This window comes from Triticum dicoccoides, chromosome 2B, assembly GCF_002162155.2.
Source record: "Triticum dicoccoides isolate Atlit2015 ecotype Zavitan chromosome 2B, WEW_v2.0, whole genome shotgun sequence".
In the NCBI taxonomy this organism is placed as follows: domain Eukaryota; kingdom Viridiplantae; phylum Streptophyta; class Magnoliopsida; order Poales; family Poaceae; genus Triticum; species Triticum dicoccoides.
In genome coordinates, this window is record NC_041383.1 from 169,585,243 (window position 1) to 169,603,193 (window position 17,951).

The 17,951-nt window shown below is 43.6% G+C and overlaps 1 long non-coding RNA gene across 1 annotated transcript; it reads right to left on the reverse strand.

Annotated features, from left to right (window-relative positions):
- Nucleotides 1-15,367: 15,367 nt before the first annotated feature.
- LOC119367468 lies at nucleotides 15,368-17,293 on the reverse strand. The gene is made up of 4 exons (XR_005176319.1): nucleotides 16,088-17,293; nucleotides 15,815-15,994; nucleotides 15,610-15,717; nucleotides 15,368-15,515 (listed from the first exon to the last, which is right to left on the reverse strand). It is a non-coding gene; the product is annotated as an uncharacterized LOC119367468 (long non-coding RNA).
- Between the last annotated feature and the right edge of the window lie 658 nt (nucleotides 17,294-17,951).

The window sequence follows — 17,951 nt, forward strand, 5'->3', positions numbered from 1 at the left end:
TGTGTCATGCACAAAGTTATACTCCTTCCATTCCTAAATATTTATCTTTTCAGAAATTTCAAATGGACCTATTTTAGAGTGTAGATTCACTCATTTTGCTTCGTATGTAGTCACTCATTGAAATCTCTAGAAATACAAATATTTAAGAGCGGAGGGAGTAGTGCACAACCGCATGGCAGACTCAGCTCGGTCGTTGCACCGCACTAATAGTGAGTAATGAGCAGTCAAATCGTAAGCCCCACCTTTCCCACCGAAGTTGCTCGAAAGAAGCAACCATCAATACGGTCTTCTTTGAATCCGCTCATGCTACTCCCTCCGTCACTGTTTATAGAGCATGCTTCAACAATCTCTGGGACCAAGGCGACTAGCGATCAGCCTGAAAAATAGCATTGGTAGTTATAGCACGACGTCTATTACTAGAGGAAATAATGCGTACACACATGCATGCAGTGCTTCCACCCCGGGTACACAGATGCATGCACTTACTCCACTCCGCGTACACACCTACATCGAGAGAAATTGTGGTCTTGATTGCGGTTACCACACCCTAATTAATGCAACATTAAACCAAACACGTCTAAAATCTCTCTGGTGGTGGAAATGCATGGAGAGAAATGCATGAGAATGAAGTGCGCCCTGTAAACTATGACGGAGGGAGGAGTGGTATGAAGGTGCAAAACCAAGTACGCGTATGGCCAGTCGGTCAATGCACTTCCTCTTGGCATATCACTGACATGTGGGACTGGAGTGTGAGCAAACCGATCTCAATTGACGGCAAAATGCCCAACCCACCATTCCTTGAGAGAGATGAGGAGCGAGAACACACAGACGGGCTTGCACGGAGGCCAAGATATATTCGAGCATGGTTGATCGATATCATCATTACATGTTCGATGTTTTTAATAGTACTATTGGGCTGCCGTTTTCCGCTATCAGAGATTAAAATAAAATAAGAGTACAAACGCTCCACCATGCGGTTCCTAGTACCTGTATACTAGTAGTAGTAGTACTCGTACTACTAAACCTTGCGCTTGGCTCTTCGCCTCTTCGTGAAGTTGAACAATGATGGTACTATAGTGTATGCCTCTAGCAATTTGACACCGAATGAACTGCTACATGTCCATCGCCTGGGCGAGGGTAGGTTGCATTAGTCAAAAGCTTCTCGCCGTCCTGCAAGCCGCTAGACTTGAGGTAGACAGAGAGGGCGTAAGCGAGCTTCACCTTGTCCTGCAAGCTTCTCCTCGTTCTGCAAGTTGACGGGACACACCAAAAAGTAGTGCTAGTCCATACTCCCTCCTTTCCGGTTAATATGGCTTAATTTTTTTTGCGAGTAAATGAGAGAGATTTATTCATATGTAAACATTCTTAGGATGACCAGCCAAGAGACTGGTCACTAGGAAGCGAGGTACCCCACAAAAAAAGAAGAAGGAAGCATGGTGTTTCATCAAGCCAGCTCTCGGTCACATTCAAAGTGCAGCCAGCACGGTTCCCACAAGGATGTGCCACAAGGTTTGCTGACCTGTTTACATGCTGAATAACAAAAAAGAGAAAATATTACCGAGCGCTCCTATTTCTAACAGGATAGGAGCCAGAATTAAGCGAGAACTATGGTGAGTGTTCCATGCAATCAACTTCCATTATCACATGCGAGAACCCTCAAAGAGAACCAAATGTGTTGAAGATTGCTTTATCACAGATTAAAATAAAATAAGAGTGCAGACGCTCCACCATCCGGTTCCTAGTGGTACATACCTGTATAGTAGTACTAGTAGTGAACTTTGCGCTTGGTTGTTCGCCTCTTCGGGAAATCGAACAATAATGGTACTAGTATAGTGTATGTTTCTGGCAATATGACACCAAATTAATTGTTGCACGTCCACCACTTGAGCGAAGGAGAGCTTGCATTAGTCAAAAGTTTCTCCTTGTCCTGTGAGCCACCGCGCGCAAGCTTCTCCCGTCTTGCAAGCTTCTCCTTGTTCGGTAAGTTGACGGGACACAGCAAAGTAATGTTAGTCCATACTGCCTCCTTTCCGGTTAATATGGCTTAATTTGAAACGAGATAAATACAATGTGTGTCACTGCATATTTGTAAAAATATGGTCAGTGGACTTCATAATATGCTTATTACGCTCAATATATACATATTCCGGTGTTTATACGGTCACTAGCTCACCCTGGCTGAGTATGTGTGTGCATGCATGTGTAGGTTGAGCACTTGAGCGTGACCGTGTGTGTTCCATCGTGTGCTCGAACATGCATTTATTAGGGCATCGCACGCATTTTTGCACCCATGTGTACGTGTGACTGTTGCATGCATGCACAAGGTTGTAGTCCCTCACATTCACATGTTCATAAGTCAATGCTTTGTCAAAGCGTTGCATGCAAGGTTTAATCATTCGTTGTTCACGCATGCATTCCCGATATTAATATGTTGGTAAAGACAATTTCTTGAGGAAAACGAGCCCATGAATTGAGTACAAAGGGGACCAATAAGACAGGACGGAGGCAGTACTAGTAGTGAACCAGAAGGAGGGAGTAGGTACTAGTAGTACTACGTAACAACATGCGGTAACAAAATTCCTCTATGCGCATCCTCGTGTCATGCAAGAAAATAGAGATAAGTAAAAGTGAGACTCAGGAATAGTCATACACGTAGGGGGAGTACGTGTAGGGGCCACTCAGGAGCAGTCAAATCACACAGTAAGTTAGTCGAAAGAAGCAACCATCATTTCACTCTTCAATGACACGTACGCAATACAAAATGGTTGATATGGAAAGAAAAGAAAACCGCTCCACTATATATACACTAGCAGGAGCCTAAGCTACAAGCCTACTTGCTTGGGGTGCTCACTTCACAAGCTTAGAACGACGGTGGCCACACCGCTGGTCATAGATCCAGCCTGATCCCGCCGCGGGGGGAAGGGACGATGTCTTTGCGTAGACGCAGTCGATAGCAGTGAGGGAGAAAACCCACTGTCGGTGCGTCCCGATCGGGGGTCCCCGCAGTATGGGTCGATGCCGCCTCCCAACCGCCCTTCTAGCTACAGCTCGACGTCCTAGGTACAACTTCCTTTTGGAGCTAGCTTGCTCCACTGCCGCAGCCCCCACGTAGCTCCATCTCCATGTGGATCTTTCTCTACTTCTACTGGCTTCTATTTGTGGTGAGTTTATTACTCTTGAACTAGTGCCAGTACTATTATTCTAATCACACTTCTTTAATATCTTCGCCAACAGGGATGCTCAGCTCGATTTTAGTGGAACTGCACAAAAGCATCGTATGATCCGATGGTGCCAGCCGTCTTTCCTTCGACAGGTTCTACCTAGCCTGGAAATTAAATCCTGATTAGGGTTAAGGGTTTACATCATAGTGACCCCATCAGTAGTTTTTTTTGTACACACTCTCACAACTTTTGTCTTTAGTTGTGAAGTAAATATTGGCTATGATCTGTGAATCATTGAGATGCAACAACATGTGTGTTAGTTTTCCTTTGTATTTTATGGAATGTTGTAACGGGGCAACCTTGGAGTAGGAATGAAAATGGAGTGGAAAGTTTCCGTTTTTCCGAAGAAAAAAATGGAAGCAGAGAGAAACCAACCTTTCGTTTCGTTGGATCGCGCCATCGAGCAAAACCAATGTGTTTAAATCACGCCTGTCGCGTTCGTGTCTCACCCTCCTCCATGGCTCCACCCCGCATGGTCGCTCGACATGCCACTCGCTGCAAACCGGCTATACGATAACTTTCTTGCCTGCTTATCGATGGATCACGCCATGGAGTACTAGCACTACTAGAAGAGATTGACGAGGAGGGGGAGGACAGCTAGCTGTAGCATGGACTCCCAAGAACTTTTTACATGCATGTTGTGGCTGGCCGTGGCGACTTTGAACGCGGAGCAGTCGCGTGCACTGGGAAGTGGCGGGGGCGGCGTTCTCTCGGTCGGCGTGCTGCTTCAATGCTGGCGCCAATGAGCGGGCACATTCGCTCTGGCCGGGCATGAATGCGACACTAGCCGTTTCGGGCGGGAAGCACGCACGGGTGATGAAGAGGGTTCGGGTTGGTCAGGAGCGGGCGTGGCAGCGGTCCAGACGCCCGCAAACAAGAGATGATGTACGTAAACATTGCTTCATATATAATTAATAACTCAAATAATGTGCTAGTTGGACAAATATGATTGGAGATGGAGATAGAATTTTATGTAAACACGGATATGCATGTCTATGTCTATGTGTGTGTGCGCGACGACTCTCATGACTACTCGTACACACCATCGATGTCTCGTTCTCCCTACACACACACAAACTTAGTACCACCTCATTTTGTTCCTAGGATAGGAATATCATAGGAGTGGGAAACAATATGAAGTGAGGTAAATGGAGTATGATGTACAAGAAGAAATGTACACTGATGTCTACTACGCAACCTTCTCCTTGTAGATGTTGTTGGGCCTCCAAGTGTAGAGGTTTGTAGGATAGTAGCAAATTTCCCTCAAGTGGATGACCTAAGGTTTATCAATCCGTGGGAGGCATAGGATGAAGATGGTCTCTCTCAAGCAACCCTGCAACCAAATAACAAAGAGTCTCTTGTGTCCCCAAAATACCCAATACAATGGTGAATTGTATAGGTGCACTAGTTCGGCGAAGAGATGATGATACAAGTGCAATATGGATGGTAGATATAGGTTTTGTAATCTGAAAATATAAAAATAGCAAAGTAGCAAGTGGTAAAAGTGAGCGTAAACGGTATTGCAATGCTAGGAAATAAGGCCTAAGGTTCATACTTTCACTAGTGCAAGTTCTCTCAACAATAATAACATAATTGGATCATATAACTATCCCTCAACATGCAAAACAAAGAGTCACTCCAAAGTCACTAATAGCGGAGAACAAACGAAGATATTATTGTAGGGTACGAAACCACCTCAAAGTTATTCTTTCCGATCGATCTATTCAAGAGTCCGTAGTAAAATAACACGAAGCTATTCTTTTCGTTCGATCTATCATAGAGTTCGTACTAGAATAACGCCTTAAGACACAAATCAACCAAAACCTTAATGTCACCTAGATACTCCAATGTCACCTCAAGTATCCGTGGGTATGATTATACGATATGCATCACACAATCTCAGATTCATCAATTCAACCAACACAAAGAACTTCGAAGAGTGCCCCAAAGTTTCTACCGGAGAGTCAAGACGAAAACGTGTGCCAACCCCTATGCATAAGTTCGCAAGGTCACTAAACCCGCAAGTTGATCACCAAAACATACATCAAGTAGATCACGTGATATCCCATTGTCACCACAGATAAGCACATGCAAGACATACATCAAGTGTTCTCAAATCCTTAAAGACTCAACCCGATAAGATAACTTCAAAGGGAAAACTCAATCAATTACAAGAGAATAGAGGGGGAGAAACATCATAAGATCCAACTATAATAGCAAAGCTCGCGATACATCAAGATCGTGCCGAATCAAGAACACGAGAAATAGAGATGAAACACATAGCTACTGGTACATATGCTCAGCCCCGAGGGTGAACTACTCCCTCCTCGTCATGGAGAGCGCCAGGATGATGAAGATGGCTAGCGGTGAGGGATCCCCCTCCGGCAGGGTGCCAGAACAGGGTCCCAATTGGTTTTTGGTGGCTATAGAGGCTTGCGGCGGTGGAACTCCCGATCTATGGTGCTCCTCGATGTTTTCAGAGTATATGGGTATATATAGGAGGAAGAAGTAGGTCGGTGGAGCTGCGAGGGGCCCACGAGGGTAGGGGGCGTGCCCAGGGGGGCAAGCACGCCTCCCTGCCTTGTGGCCTCCTTGCTTCTTTCTTGACATCCACTCCAAGTCCTCTGGATCACGTTAGTTCCAGAAATCACTCTCCCGAAGGTTTCATTCCGTTTGGACTTCATTTGATATTCCTTTTCTGTGAAACACTGAAATAGGCAAAAAAGTAGCAATTTGGACTGCGTCTCCGATTAATAGGTTAGTCCCAAAAATAATTTAGAAGTGTACAATAAAGCCCCTTAAACATCCAAAATAGATAATATAATAGCATGGAACAATTAAAAGTTATAGATACATTGGAGACGTATCAAGCATCCCCAAGCTCAATTTCTGCTCGTCCTCGAGTAGGTAAATGATAAAAACAGAATTTTTGATGTGGAATGCTACCTAGCATAATTCTCAATGTATTTTTCCTTATTGTGGCATGAATGTTCAGATCCATAAGATTCAAGATAAAAGTTTAATATTGGCATAAAAATAGTAATACTTCATGCATGCTAAGCAAGCAGTTTATGTCTTATCAAATAACATAGCCAAAGAAAGCTTACCGCTACAAAATCATATAGTTTGGCCATGCTTCATTTTCGTCACACAAAATGCTCCCATCATGCACAACCCCGGTTTCAGCCAAGCAATTGGTTCATACTTTTTAACGCGCTTCAGCCTTTTCAACCCTCACGCAATACATGAGCGTAAGCCATGGACATAGCACTATGGGTGGAGTAGAGTATGATGATAGGGATTATGTGAGAAAAAAAGAAAGGAGAAAGTCTCACATTGACGCAACTAATCAATGGGCTATGGAGATGCCCATCAAGTGATGTTAATACGAGGAGTAGGGATTGCCATGCAACAGATGCACTAGAGCTATAAGTGTATCCACTTAGTTTCTAAAAGACTCTCAAAACAATTACCATGCTGTTCTAAAAGACTCTCAAAACAATATAAGTGAAGCATGAGAGATCAATAATTTCTACAAAATAAAACCACTGCCGTGCTCTAAAAAGGTATAAGTGAAGCACTGGAGCAAAAGATAAACTACTCCAAAAGATATAAGTGAAGATCAATGAGTAGTCAAATAATTGTGCAACTATGTGAAGACTCTCTAACATTTAAGAATTTCAGATCTTGGTACTTTATTCAAACAGCAAGCAAAACAAAACAAAATGACATTTCAAGGATAGCACACATCATGTGAAGAAGCAAAAACTTAGGTTCAACCGATACTAACCGATAATTGTTGAAGAAGAAAGGTGGGATGCCTACCGGGGCATCCCGAAGCTTGGATGCTTGAGACTTCTTGAAATATTATCTTGGGGTGCCTTGGGCATCCCCAAGCTTGAGATTTTGTGTCTCCTTATTTCCTTTTATATCTCGGTTTCCTAAATCTCGAAAGCTTCATCCACACCAAACTCAACAAGAACTCATGAGATAAGTTAGTATAAACCAACAAAAACCTTATCATTTTCTACTACAACAAATCACAAAAATTATTATTCAACATTGAATACTAAATGTCTCTGCATATTTAATACTCCTATCCTCAAATAGAATCATTAAACAAGCAAACATACGCAAACAATGCAAACATAACAGCAATCTGCCAGAACAGTACAGTCTGTAAAGAATGCAAGATTCATCATACTTCCCTAACTCCAAAAATTATGAAAGTCTACCACACTATAGAAGATTTATCATAGCTCAATATGCAAAAAATTGAACATTTTATCATTTTCTGTCTTTTCTAGGGAATTTTTGCAACAACGGTAAACTTTCTGTTTTGAAACGGCAACATGTATACTTGCAAAATAAGCATGGTAAAGGGTATACTTGACATTTTTATTGAAAACATAGATACAAAACATTATTCTAAATAACAGAAAGCAAATACTAACAAAATAAAATGACGCTCCAAGCAAAACACATATCATGTGGTGAATAAAAATATACCTCCAAGTAAAGTTACCGATAAACGAAGACGAAAGAGGGGATGCCATCCGGGGAATCCCCAAGCTTAGGCTCTTGGTTGTCCTTGAATATTACCTTGGGGTGCCTTAGGAATCCCCAATCTTAGGCTCTTGCCACTCCCTATTCCATAATCCATCGAATGTTTACCCAAAACTTGAAAACATCACAACACAAAACTCAACAGAAAACTCATAAGCCCCGTTAGTATAAGAAAATAAATCACCACTTAGGTACTGTTGTGAACTCATTCTAAATTCATATTGGTGTAATATCTACTGTATTCCAACTTCTCTATGGTTCATGCCCTCCGATACTACTCATAGATTCATCAAAATAAGCAAACAACACATAGAAAATAGAATCTGTCAAAAACAGAACAATCTGTAGTAATCTGTAACTATCGAATACTTATGTAACTCCACAAATTATACAAAATTAGTAAAACCTGAGAAATTTTTGTAAAAATCCAGAGCAAAAATAATCAGATCAAAAGCACGTTTCTGTGAATTATCAAAACTAATTTACTGGGTGCAAAAGTTTTTGATTTTCAGTAGGATCAACACAACTATTACCGTAAGCTATCTTAAAGGTCTTACTTGGCACTTTATTTAAACGAAAGCTATAAAACATGATTACTACAGTAGCATAATCATGTGAACACACAAAAATAGTAAAGGTAAATATTGGGTTGTCTCCCAACAAGCGCTTTTCTTTAATGTCTTTTAGCTAGACATGATGATTTCAATGATGCTCGTATAAAAGATAAGAATTGAAACATAACGGGAGCATCATGAAGCATATGACTAGCACATTTAAGACCCACTTCCTATGCATAGGGATTTTGTGAGCAAACAACCTATGGGAACAAGAATCAACTAGCATAGGAAGGTAAAACAAGCAAATCTTCAAGATTTTCAACACATAGAGAGGAAACTTGATATTATTGCAATATGTAGAAGCATATGATCCTCTCTCATAATAATTTTCAGTAGAATCATGAATGAATTCAACAATATAACTATCACATAAAGCATTCTTTTCATGATCTACAAGCATAGAAATTTTATTACTCTCCACATAAGCAAAATTCTTCTCATGCGGAAGAGTGGGAGTAAACTCAACAAAATAATTATCATGTGAGGCATAATCCAATTGAAAACTAAAATCATCATGAAAACTAAAATCATGATGACAAGTTTCATGGTTATAATTATTCTTAATAACATACAAGTCATCACAATAATCATCATAGATAGCAACTTTGTTCTCATAATCAATTGGAACCTCTTCTGAAATAGTGGAATCATCACTAAATAAAGCCATGAACTCTCCAAATCCACTTTCATCAATATAATCATAATAAATAGGAGGCATGCTATCATCATAATATATTTTCTCATCAAAACTTGGGGGACTAAAAATATCATCTTCATCAAACATAGCATCCCCAAGCTTGTGGCTTTGCATAATATTAGCATCATGGGTATTCAAAGAATTCATACTAATAACATTGCAATCATGCTCATCATTCAAAGATTTAGTGCCAAACATTTTAATGCATTCTTCCTCTAGCAATTGAGCACAATTATCGGAATCCTTATTTTCACGGAAGACATTAAAAATATGAAGCATATGAGGCACCCTCAATTCCATTTTTTGTAGTTTTCTTTTATAGACTAATCTAGTGATAAAACAAGAAACTAAAAGATTCGATTGCAAGATCTAAAGATATACCTTCAAGCACTCACCTCCCCGGCAACGGCGCCATACACGCACTCACTCTGCTTCCGAGATACCTGCGAGTACACGATGGAGCGCATTTGTACACAAAGAGGCAGCTTACGTACGTAATAGTTTGATCCTTTAATTTGTTCACTTAATAATGGAGGGTCGGGGACCACACGTGAGCAATACAAACTATGAGCTAGAAGCGGGGGCGTGTTTTTGATCGAGTTTTCTTTCTTGGTACGTTAAAAAAAGATTTGTCCACCAATTTTTGTTTCTTTTTTCCGGGAACGCACGTATTCTATTTAAAACCACTGCCATGGAGAGATTGTTTTTACTCTATTGTATATATAGCCTCTTGTTTGATAGGTTTCTCGCATCCCGCTCTCTCACTCTCTCCATATCTAAACAAGATGACATTGTCCACTCTATCTCTCTCCTCACCGATGGTCACAGATCCGGCCAAATCCCGTCCGCTGCGGGAGGCGAGGAGGTGCAACGTTGATGTTGTCGTTGTCGGCGATAGACGAAGCCGATGCTGAAAGGATCGAGATGGACCTAGAGGGGGAGGGGTGAATAGGTACAATTACAAATTTTATTTGTTACTTAGCAATTTTAGGCAATAATGCGGAATATAAGTTTAGCCTAACAATTGCAAGTGTGATGCTATGAGCTAAGCAAGGTAAACAAGTAACACGATTTGGAGAGTAAGCAAGTACACTAGGATATAAGTAAGACTAAGAGACAAGTAACCACAAGTAGGGAGTTAGGGTTAGGGATAACCACAACTCCGAGAGATGAGGATGTATGCCGATGTTCACTTCCTTGGAGGGAAGCTACGTCACCATTTAGAGAGGTGGATGTTACTATGAAGGCACACCAATGCCACGAAGGCTCACCCTATTCTCTCTTTGAGATAACACCATGAAGGCGTTTCTCAACCACTAGTGGTAGACCTTGGGGTGGTCTCCAAACCCTCACAAACTTTTCCGAGGGTAATCAATGGTCGATTCCTCTCTGAAAGACTCCTACCGCCTAGGAGTCTCCAACCTCGGAGAGTAACAAGAACGTTGGGGAATGCTCAAGAACTTGCTCAAATCACGAATTCCTTGGATGAGTAGATGGAGAAGGAGTGGATCTATCACTTGATTGGAGAACTTCTCTCAAATGTTCCCAAATCCCTTGGGGATCTAGGATTTGGTGTAGGGTGTTAAGAGAGGGAGTGAGATGTGTCCTTAGAAAGCTCAAAGTGAATGGTCAACCTCCTCCCGTGAGAGGGAGAAGGCTATATATAGTGTGAGTGCAAAACAGACCATTGAGCCACTTATTGCACAGGTACTAACGGACGTCCGGTGGGTACCGGACGACCGGTGCCACAGATTAGACCGGACGACCGCCTGGACCACCGGTCGTCCAGGCGCTGGAACATCTGCCAGGGGCACAGACGACATATGGAACTCAAAGTCAGCGGACGCCCGGAAGGCGCCGGTCGTCCGGAGGCCGGACGTCCGGTGTGGTCGGAAATCCGCAAATAAGCATTCTGTTGAAGTGCACCGGATATCCGGAGGTGAGCGTACGTCCAGTGGCCGGATGTCCGGTGAGATCGGTCTTCCGCTAATATCTGTTCTATGGATATGCACCGGACAACTGGGGAGAGCCGGAAGCCCGGTCGGCTGAGAGAGGTCGGACGTCCGGTGATAGCTGAACCTCTTAGAAACATACCAATCTTTGTGCATAAGCTAGAAGAAGAATCTAGAGAGTATATGTGAGGGAATTTTGTTGGTTTGAGCAGGTTCTTTCACGAAATCCAATGATCCCCTCTTAATAGTGCGGGATCCCTATACTCAAGAACAAACCGAAAAAGAAGCCGAAGCTTTCTGTCTTTGTCTTGTGTCTCTGCTCTCGAGTGATATATACACACACATCCCAGCTATTCTGCAACTCATTCCTGAATAAGCTATTCAGGAACCCTTCCTAACTGCAGAACAGACAGCTAACTGTGCAAACTATACTAGTTAACTGTGGGGCGGACTTTTTCTGGCACCGTTTTGTCGCACTATTTTTGGGTCGTAATTATTGAACCGTTAATCGGATTGATGCAAATGATATACGGTTGGATAGCTGTTGAGAAGGAGCAAAAAACTCATGTTGATCGTTTTCCAAAAATCGATCCGGTTTTTAAAAAAAATTCAAAAAACTAAAAATCTATCAAACGAGTTTTCAATGTTTTTGTGAAAGAAATTTTCAAACTATTTGTCGGAATGTTGCGTATGATATACCGTTGGAAAGGTATGGATTAGCCTGAACTTTGGTATATAGAACTCGTTTACAGATTCGCTACGGTTTAAGAGCAGTTTTCAAAAAACTAACATCATTTTCGTCATTTTTTGCCCAAACTGCTACGATACACGCTAACTGCCCGACCGGAATAGCTAACTGACATACGCTGACAAGCTAACTGCTGAGACTGAAGAAACTTATTATTTTTTGTTTTTTCCTAGTTTTCCCGGATCAAGCTAACTGCCGGTATTGAAATAGCTAACTGGAGGGGATTGCGGCAGTTAACAACAAGTTAACTGCCGGACTAAAGGTACTAAATTTTCCTTTTCATATTTTTTTCGCCTGGGTCATACTAACTGCAGGGCCCAAAATAGCTAACTGTCAGGACTACACCAAATTTAACTGTCGCAAACTATAATGTTAACTGTCGGTTTTTTTCATACCCAAAATTTTTAGGTGTTTAACTTTTGAAAATATATAGGTTAACTGAACCAATTTAACTGCCGGATTGAGTCGAGTTAACTCTTCGTACTCCCATAGCTAACTGTATCGATTTTTTTGATTATTGTACCCAGCAAGCTGCCACTGCCACAATTTTTAGAATTTAACAGCTTTTTTTCCTGATGCGTCCAAAGTTAACTTATATAAATAAAAAAAATCAACTGCTGGAAATTTGTCAAAGTCAACTGTTGTGTACCGCAGTTTTTGTACACTTTACTGCCAAAGCGCAATACACAAAATTTCTAATTGGGGCACGTTCAAGGTTCAGAACTCAACAAGCACGTCCTCTATACATTGGACCTTGGTTACTTGCACTTAGCCCACACACTCTGTACGCCTGCATATATGCATACAAACGCAAACAACCAAGTTCACAGCTTTCACGAGGACATCCTCTGGATTATAGGATGAAAGTGGCGACGCCATAGAAGCTCTCCTCAATAGGGTCGGCAAAAAATTTCTAATATTTGATAAGACGTGCATCCAAAATCAGAGGGAAATGAATGGAGATGTGCAACTAACTACTTGGTTTTTTGAATGTACCTGTGTTATCCCATGATTTAACTACAGAAAGATGGGTCGTGGGAAGTCACTGTGTCAACTGAAGCCATGCCCACCACTAACTGCTCGGTGAATTTCGGGGCAGGATCTCAGTATCTCACTTGCGGAGGGGAGTCATGGACCTCGCCGGCGTAGACAAGGGGGCGTGCAGGATGGGCTGGCTGGCAATGGCGAGAGGCCCCCGTCCAAGGAGCATGCTCAGGTGGGGGAGGCTGATGGTTGTTGAAGCTTCGATGGGAAGAGCACGCGGCTCCGTAACTCGCAACCCGCACCACAAGCTCTCCAAACAGCTCGGCGATGCAGTAAAAAGACACACACACACAAGTTTTTTATTCACTTCTCTCTTAAGACCTAACTGCTCCACATGGCCGGCGGCGGATGGATAATTGCATGTCATACCCCAGGCGAACCGCACGCGTGCACTCTCCTAACTGTATCATGGAGGATGCAGATTTTTTTGCCATTGGAAGATTTGCTCGTCGGAAGAGGAGGAAGTGGAAAGCCACCAAACATGCACCGTACTGGGGCTCTGACCGAGGGTGAATCACACATGCACTCGAGGTGCTCGCCGTGCTCCCGTCGCAATCAACGCATGCTGGCCGGGTTGTTATGGTCGCCGACCCAATCTAGAAGGCAATGGCGTGCAAGAGACCAAGGAGGGGAGGAGCACGATGAGCAGAATCTGGTGCCACACTCGGCACTGCAGCGCACCACCTCTGTTGTGCGAACCAAGGAGGTCACAGCTGCATTTGTATGGTGGACCGACGGTCGGGGTGGATGGTGGGCAGTGCTCACGCGGATCTAGGCATGAGAGGAGAGACTGCGGTGGCGCCCACTGGATCCGGGAAGAAAGAAGAGACTGCGGATGCACCCACCGGATCCGGGGAAGAGAGGAGTGGTTGGGGCCGTGCTCGCCGGATCTGCGGCGGAGAGGGAGGTTGGGCGCGGTGCTAGAGGTCCGGCCGCGCGGCGGCAACCAGAGGTAGAAGGTGGGGAGGATTTGGTGACTTGGGGGTGGAATAAGGTGTGCGTCCCGGCTTACCGCCAGCTCCGCTCGCTACCGCGCGCTCCGCGGGGAGCTACAAGTAGGAGAGGATGGGAGATTGCGGGTAGCTACACGTAGGAGGGGGTGGAGGTTACAGAATACCTTATTTAGGAACTCTAGAGGGGGTTGCAGAATAGTCTCATTTCTGAATAAGCTATTCAGGAACCGTTCCTAACTGCACGAAAACAGATAAACTAACTGTGAGTCATACACTAGTTAATTGCGGGGCGGACTTTTTCTAGCACTGTTTTTTCGTATTGTTTTTTGGTCTTAATTTTTGAACCGTTTATCGGACTGCTGCAAATGGTATACCGTTGGATAGCTATTGAATAGGCAGAACTTCGTCATGTTGGTTGCTTTCCCAAAATAATTACGGTTTTTAAACAAAATTCAAAAAACTGAAAATTCTTCAAACAAGTTTCCAGTGTTTTTGTGAAATAAAATGTCAAACCGTTTGTCGGAATGATGTGTATGATATACCGTTGGAAAGCTATTAATTAGCCCAAAACTTTGGCATATATAACACTTTTTCAGATTGGCGACGGTTTAGGAGCAGTTTTTGAAGAACTAACGTCATTTTTTATCCTTTTTGCCCGAATTGCTATAGTACGTGCTAACTACTCGAGCGGAATAGTTAACTGCACTACACTGAGCAAGCTAACTGCCTGATGGAAAACACTATTTTTTTATTCTTTTATTTATATTTTCCCGGTCATGTTAACTACCAGGATTGAAATAGCTAACTGTCGGGGTTGCAATAGTTAACACCAAGTTAACTACTGGGATTGAAAATACTGTTTTCTCATTCTTTTTTACCCGGTTCAAGCTAACAACTAGAAGTAAAATAGCTAACTGCCGAGGATTGCTGCAGTTAACATCGAGGTTAAAGATATAATTTTTTTTCGTTAGTTTCTTTTTTGCCCTCATCATGCTACCTGTCGAGGATGAAATAGCTAACTGTCCCGTGATGAGCAAGCTAACTGCCAAGGTGATACTATTCTTTTGCTTCATTCATTTTTTGTCGGTGGTCACACTAAGCTCCATGAATATCGATGTTAACTGCCACACCGGTCGACGTTAACTGCAAAACTTGATGAACTTTTATTTTTTTATTTTTAACTACTACGGTTGTCGCAGTTAACTCGTATACCTTGTAAACTTAGCTACTATGGTCGTTTGTTAACTGACCTTTTTATAATTGAAGTATTATATGTTGCAATTTTTATTTAGTTTTTTTATTAATGGTTGGTTGAGCAGAGTTAACTATGTATGCTCCCATAGCTAACTGCACCAATTATTTTTAGAATTTTTAAAATCAAGCAAACAACCTCAATCTTTAAACCATACACATATTTGTGCTCTAACAGAACTCACCTTCATCTAGTAAAAGTAAACTATTAAAAATATACAAAGTTAACTGAAGGAAGATGCACAATGCAAGAGAAAGTTCAATTGCTGCAAAGAAATACAAACTAACTATCGTTTTTTTTCATCTTTTTAGGTTTTTAACTGCTGCAAATTTTAAAGTTAAATATGCGTTTCTTCAGGCCGCAGTAGCACTCCCTTAGCTGCTGGATGCAGATGTCCAGAATCTTCTGGAACATGTGGTCCTCCTGGATAAACAGATTCTTCAGGAACTCCTCAAGCGGCATCCACTGGACCATATAAAGGCACAAATATATATAGACGCTTCAGTAAAGCACTCCTTTTTCATGTATAGTTTTGTAGATGGTGACGCAACTTTGCTACCTGATTATCTATTTCGTTGATTTGGATAACGCTAGACAAATGTCCCATCATGCAGATGAAGGACAAGTCGGACTTCTGAAACGCCACGTTGTGCGCGTCAGCGTGTGCCTGTCGTTGTGAACAGCAAGAGTGGTGAATGAGACAACATTCAGTGTAAGATACGATAGTTTTCAACGTTCCTACGTGGAGGTGGATGATTGTTTACCTGGAGGCAACCACATCCACGAATTAAGTGTCAACCCGTACAGAGCACCACTAGAACAATATGTTCAGACTTGATCCTCACAAGAAAGTCCTAGAGAACGGGTATCCAAGTGTTCGATTTCTTTCTTACCCATGTTTCTTCCAGCCTCTCGATGATGGCTCCTGTGTATTTTTCTTCTTACTGCAAGAGGAGAACCAATTGGTTCAGTAACAGCGACAAACATCACGTATTCTAAGGTTCTGTCGCCTGAGATGATCTTCAGCATGTCCTTACTCCTGAATGAACCCCATGGGGAGTCAGACACCATCTAATGCCTAGCCTTGATACTTCTCTTGCACCACTAGGACATGTCAGGTTGTTCATGGAAATGCTAGCTGCAAGAATGGTAATAGCTAACTGAAGAAGTGTTAATAGCTAACTGACAGAGATACAAATATGCAGCTAACTGACGAATAAGCATGCAAAAAATCTCGCCGACAGTGCTCGATGGCTCGGGGCCTCTCTCTAGGTGGTTGTCGACTGTGGTGGTGTAGTAGACAACTGAGAGGTGCGGTAGTGCCAGAGGCTAGCATGGAGGAGGTGGACTAGGAGGTTGCTCCACCAGCGAATCCCCATCGAGGTCCTGCACCTCGTCGATCCCTAGCGCGATGGAGCATGCGGCTGGGGCCAGGGTGCTTCTGAAGCACTCTGTGGAGAAGTGGGGAGGCCCATGTGGCGAACCAGACCATGGACGCTAACTACAGAAGTTAACTACAGAATCGGAATAGCTAATTGTTGAAACTGTGATAGTTAACTGCCAGGATTAAAAATACTGATGAAGATATGTGGAATGCAAGCGATAGTTAACTACCAGGACCGTGACACAGTAGTAGTAGTTAACAATAGTAATTAGCAACAACTAATAACAACTAGAATCAGTTAGCGGCAGAGTTGGTGCGCGTTGGTGGCGGAGTGTGGTCGCACGGGTAGTGGCTCACTCAACGGGGGCCTCGAGCCTCGATGGGCCGCGCTGGGGGTAGGGAAGGTGGTCGGCGCGCAGCCGAGCTCCATCCGGTGGTCGTGCCCCGACGGGCCTCTGGCTGCACCCCTCGACCTCGCGTGCCTCTTTTCCCTTCCATGGAGAGGCAGATCCATCGGCCAACGGCCGCTGAAAGGGGCTATAGAGGTGTTGGGACGGCGAGGGCGCTTGGCTGGTAGGGGAAGCAACAGAGGCCAGGATCTTAACTGACGGGGGAGGCAAATGGGCGGTGCTCGCAAGATCCAGGCAGGAGAGGTGAGGTTGTGGACAGACCTCGCTGGATCTGGGGGCCTAGGGCCGAGCGGAGAGGTTGTTGTGGTGCCAGAGGTAGGCGGAGGTGGGCTCGACGGCCGGCGTCGGGGTAGGTGTGGGCCTCCCAATGTGCAGGGGAGAAGGTGCGGGAGGTTGGGGAGCCAGGTCGAGATGGTGGCGCGCTGGCGGAGTAGGTGGTGGTGGCGCGCCAGGCGGTGTAGTCCGTAGTCCACACAGCTCTTGAGACATAATCCTGAGATATACTTGATAAACATGATTAGTCCCAACATGCATGTTGTCATCAACATCAAAATATGATTAAGGGCATGATTGCACTTTCAGATGCGCACCGTCCTCTTTGAGCTGGCGCTGGCGCGGACAAAGGTCCTTCGCGCCCTTGTTCGTGCCGTCGTGTGGGTAGATCCCGCCCGCCCGCCTAAGCGACATCTCGCCCACCTGAGGTATAACTTCTTTTGGATTTCATGCTTCATTGTACTAGTCTAGCTCCCTAGGTCGCCGCATGCGTGTTTTCTTCTATGCCACTACTCCCCAACTCCCCATCTACAGTAGCTAGGTTCGTCGGCTGGTCCAACATCACCTATGTTTTTACTATTATAGAGGAAAGGCCACTCGAAAAGTTGTCCTAGTTTATGCCTCGGTGGAGGTATACATGTGTTTTTGACAAAAAGTACATGGTGTTTGTGCAGTCATTGTCCATATGCTCCTATCGCTGCTGCCAATCTAATACTACCACTGGTTAAATGAAGCAATGCCCACGGTAAAGTGAGGTCCCTTTTAAGTAATGGTGATGTCAATCCAGAGGCATCGATAAATGCTTCTGTCCTGCTTTTTTCCCCGGGTATCCTG